Here is a 5,734-nt window from a genome sequence, read left to right as displayed (position 1 = left end):
TTGACGTCTTTTGTTTTTAAAGCTGTCTTATTAATTGTCCCTAAATGCTATGCATCACATTTTCAGAGCTCAATTAGAATTTTGATGGGGACATGTTTAAAAGGGGGTCTGGAAGAGAGGCATGTAACAAAAGCCCTCGCCCACCCTTTCTTGTTTGTTTGGGAACAGGCTTTTTTGATTTCTGTGGCCTTTGAGGGAGACAGATGGATGCTTTCAATAATACATTGACAGGCTTGAGATGTGTGGGAGGTTGGTTAGTCTGGCAGCACAATTCGGAGGGACTGCTCTCTCGTCATGTACAGGAGGCTGCTGAGGGGTGAACGGCTCATACTAATGTCCGGAACGGCGCATATGGAAGGGCATCAAACACCTGGAAACCATGTGTTTGATGTATTTGATTCCATTCCACAAATTCCGCTCCAGCCATTACCACGAGCCCATTATCTCAAGGTTCCACCAACCTCCTGTGTTGTGTGCCACTGAAAGCAATTTTACAGATTTGTTAGAACTGTAAAAACATGAATACACAAAATGTATTTATACATTGATAAAATGACAGATAACGGACCTTAAAAACACTTTTATTGTAAAGTAGATAACAATAGAAAAGTCTAGTGGATATTGCTAATAGTCTAGTTTTGTAAACATCTGTCAAAATTATTTAATTACGAATATACTTTTTTTCTCAATTTGCTTTGAATAAAGCATCTTTGTTTAACATTAGCCCTACACATTGCGGATACTGTAGTAGCCTGATATCAAGAAAAATAATCGTCCATTATGTTTGAATTTATTCAAATGCCTGTATTTTGGTACTGCTTTTCGAATGAGACTAGAAATGAGAGAACGGGTCATGTGACCCTTGCATGGCATTGAAAGGGGAGATTTCATTAAAACACGCCACTTCGATACAGCTAGGACTGGAAGTACATTTTTTGTAGCAGGTTAGGAGAATTAGTTTAAGGTTAAGAAAAAAGTTAGGGTTTGCGTAAATGTTCTCTTAACCTGCTACGAAAGGTCACTTCCGGTCGTAGCTGTATAGAAGTGTGGGGAGACTATAAGGACACAGATTACGTTGGGGGTCAGACGTGTCCTTATAGCCTTTTCCATAGAAGAGCCATGGTGCAAGCTTTTAGGGTGTCCCATTGAAGGGGTCGAAGGATCACGTGATGTCAGACTAGGGGACACACTCACTTCAATCCACTTTGATATAAAGTGATTTTCATAGCAGAGAGCATTTTCCTAAACTTAATTTAAGTCTCCTAACCTGCTATGTTAATTATCTTAGTCTGCTGTGTAAATTTCTCCTAACCTGATACGAAAAAGTCACTTCAGTATCGGTGTTTCATGTCAGACTAGATGAGCTGGAGAGCAGTTCAGTCAGTTGGCGACTTGGCAGAAGTGGACAGAGAGGGACAAGAGTCAGCACCGACAGGACAGGTGGCACTGACTTCGTGCAGAAGGGATGAATGAATAGGCCTACCCACATTATCTGCTTCAAAGGCGAAGAGGGAAGTCCATCCCACATTTTTCGACTGTCCAAAGCCTAAAACGTTCCTCTTTTTTCAAATTCATGAAGAGGTGAGCCTGGTGAGGTGAACAGCAAGTGAGGTAAACATTTGACAACAACAAAAACATGTTTTTGAAAATGACACTTTTTGGCAGGGTCCATAGGCTAGGCCTACAGAATAGACCGCAGTCTAGCACGAAGATAATTTTTAAATAATAATGTTTACATTTCTTTCTTATCTATAATCTCTATAATGAATGGATTGGAACTTCAATATTGCTCCAAACTTGCTATGCAGTCAAATGTACTCGTTTTGACCACCTTGACCAACATGCAGCCTACTTGTAGGTCTATTTTGGTTCAATTACATTTTTATTCCAGAATTGCACTCATATTTAGTATAGGGCCCTTAAGGAGCCCTCTGATAGACATCTCATGATTTTCATTTAATCTCTTGAAATAACTGAATTAAAATGCATTCCCAAACATATTCAAGACTTGCCTCTTGTATTAGGCTATTTACCCATTAAACAGGCAAAAATATGCCATCCTATAATATGCATTTTGTTTTTACTTCAACCCAACATTTAATGCCCCCCCTCCCCCCACAAACTCTATTTCAAGATGAGCATGTCTATTCTCGGATTACCCTACTTTGCTCATCTCTCTTTCTGTTCAAAGTGTGTGTACTCATCTTCTTAAGGCACACTAATTGTGTGGTAGGCTGCTTAACCAGCTCAGACCACAGCAAAGTAGTGTCAGCTATGCCTCGCTCCTGGCCAGGCTGGATTAAAGGGTGGGTAGCATAAACATAACCACATGTAACATATGGATTTGCATTAGTATACACACCAAAAGTCCCAATACAATGTTACACCTCACATTTCTATTTTTGGAGTTACTTAAAACCGATCATAATTCTGAAGAATGTGTGATGTAATAGAGAGGACCCGGCAAGCCAGCCTATTCCCTATAATGCTATAATGTAAACGCTAGCAAAAATGACTCCAAATTAAACCAAATTGTTTGCACTCATGACTACTGGTTTCAATAACATTTTCAGCCAATTTATAAGCAAATACTTTATGAATTTGTTACAAATTGACTTGCAAGGTTGCTAGCCAACTAGCCTGCTAACGTTAGCCCTACTAACCTGCTAACGTTAACCCTACCAGCCTGCTAATGTTACATTAGAATGAGTTAGCCAGTCAGCATGGCTACGGTCGGCATGCTAGAGCCCAACTACTGGAGACCAGTTAGAACACAACTAACACAACACAACTCAGGGAAAATCCAATAGCTATAGCAAATTAAATACAAAAAATATAGATTTCAGATGTCAGTCAGCTAGCGCTCTAGCACTTAGCCAAGATGAAAAAAGTTACAAAGTCCCGTAGCCTACCTCACAGAGAACATGCCGAAAAGTTCATAAAACAAAAAGGAGAACCTACGAGGTACGTTACACAATTAGAGCAAGCAGGTATGAATTTTATTTTATTTGTTTTGAGCCCACGGCAAGAATGTACCAAAGGGTTCCCATTAGATAATACAGCCACAAAGTCTGTGAAGAGCATGAGGTGTGGCTAATGTTAGCCTGCTTGAGCTAGCTACAGAGCTAGCATACAAACTCAGTAGCACAGAGTAGATCCTCCATATGACATTGAGAAATACTGCATTGTGGGTAGTTCGGAAGATATCCGGGAAATAAGTTAATAAATATGTAAAAATAAACATAACTATAGTTGTAGTGTTAGGGCAAAAACCAAATCGTGCACCCCTTGCGATCCCGAGGACCAAGTTTGGGAAACGCTGGTCTAAGACATTGGTTGCTCCCGTGGGAGACCCGGGTCCATATTCTGCGTGTTACACATGCAAGCCAGGTCCCTTGGAGAGGGCCATTAGTAGATGCAAGGCTTCTCCACGGGAAAGTGGTTCAATGGCAAAGATGGACTGTCCCTCTCGTCATGTCGCGTGGTGAGGACTGTGTTCCTGCCATGAAACATGCAAAGCTTCATCAGTTCAGTTGCGAACCGTAAGGCCTCTCCCCAATGATAAAAACATCTGCAGCAATAACCGGTTGGCTTTGACAGGCAGCTGTTTGTCAGATGTATCATGGTCTATCGCTGGAATCTGCCAGTGTAAACAGAAACTCAATCTGGCAACAAATAAAACTATGATTTTCTGCAGCGAATCCATACAACATAAGCACTAAGCACTTTGTGACATCTGCTGATGTCAAAAGGGCTTTATAAATAAATTTGAACAACATAAGACATTATATGATACAACATAGGCCTATGCCAAATGTAAAATGCCCATACGCCCATTCCTAAAGAAACTGAGCTAGTCTAGTAGCATGATACACAATGACCCCCATAAGGTGTCACTGTAGCTTTAAGTCTCTTTTATAACCCCTTTAAATCATTGTTCTATCAGTGACCTACTTACAAAGGTGGAACATTTTTTAAATACAGTGAGCTTCAAAGGTATTGGGACAGGGACACATTTTTGGTTGTCTTGACTCTGTACTCCAGCACTTTGGATTTGAAATGATACAATGACTGAGGTTAAAGTGCAGACTGTCAGCTTTCATTTGAGGGTATTTCATCCATATAGGGTGAACCATTTAGTAACGGCTGCACTTTCTGTACACAGTCCCCCCATTTTAGGGGACCAAAAGTATTGGGACAAATTCACTTATGTGTACTAAAGTAGTCAAATGTTTAGTATTTGGTTCCATATTCGAAGCACGCAATGATTATATTAGGTGTATGTTTCTACAAACTTGTTGGATGCATTTCTATGTTTGTCTCTGTAACTTTCTCACGCATCATTATTTCTCACTGTCCCAATACTTTTGGAGCTCACTGTAGTCTACCGTGTATAACAACAAAGTCCTCCTGTTAGAGATTATTCTGGGAGGGATAGAGACAGGTGGGATGGGCTTTAGACAACCGGGTCTTTTTTGTTCTGATGATTTTCTGCATGGTTTAGTTATACATAGAACCTCAAAGGTACAAACCTCAGAGTTACGGAGAAAACTGAAGCCATGTGCCCACCATGCCTATTGTAATATAGGTAGTAGGAGAAGCACTTTTGGATTATTCCTTTGAGATGTAGCCTGCCACTGCCAGTCAATATCTTATTAAAATGGGTACCATGCAAAAATTGAATTTCTCATAGGCCTATACTCTTGTTGAAGTTCACTGGAAAATCTAAAGGTTTTCTTTCAATAGCCACACATATCCCTGGGGTTTATTGGAAGATACTTTAGTGCACATTTTGTCAAGCTCAATTACCCCCTTGTTTTCAAGCATGGTGGCGGCTGCATCATGTTATGGTTATGCTTGTCATTGGCAAGGACTAGGGAGTTTTTTAGGATAAAAAGAAACGGAATAGAGCTAAGCACAGGCAAAATCCTAGAGGATAACTTGGTTCAGTCTGCTTTTTAACAGACACTGGGAGACAAATTCAACTTTCAGCAGGACAATAACCTAAAAGACAACGCCAAATATACGCTGGAGTTGCTTACTAATACAACATTGAATGTTCCTGAATGGCCGAGTTACAGTTTTGACTTAAATTGGCTTGAAAATTGATGGCAAGACTTGAAAATGGCTGTCTAGCTATGACCAACAACCAACTTGACAGAGCTAAAAGAATTTTAACAAGAATATGGTGCAAATATTTTACAATCCAGGTGTGCAAAGCTGTTAGAGACTTACCCAGAAAGACTGTAATCGCTGCCAAAGGTCATTCTAACATGTATTGACTCAGGTGGTTGAATCTAATTAAGATATATTAGTGTTTTATTTCATTTTTTTTTACAATGTTAGAATTTTTCTTCCTCTTTGACATTACAGATAATTTTGTGTAGATTGTTGACAAAAAATGACAAATCCATTTGAATCCCAGTTTGTAACACAACAAAATGTAGAACAAGTCAAGGGGTGTGAATACTTTCTGAATGCACTGTATATAGAGAGAGAGTACATGAGGAGGAGTGGCTCCTTTTGCCAGGGGCGAACAGTATCAACACATCCCTGGCTGGCCACACACACATACATGCTGTATACACACACTCACACACTCCCTCCTCTCTTCCACCCTATTCCCAGTAGGGTGTTCCAGCAGCAGCAAGCCAGGATTGCAGGAAGCAGGAGGGACACGGCTGAGTGGATTACAGGCTACAGCCCTCCTCTCTCCAGACTCATCCTGCTACGC

This window comes from Salmo salar, chromosome 01 (genome assembly GCF_965601325.2).
Source record: "Salmo salar chromosome 01, fSalSal1, whole genome shotgun sequence".
NCBI classification, from domain to species: Eukaryota; Metazoa; Chordata; class Actinopteri; order Salmoniformes; family Salmonidae; genus Salmo; species Salmo salar.
This window is presented reverse-complemented; position numbering follows the sequence as displayed.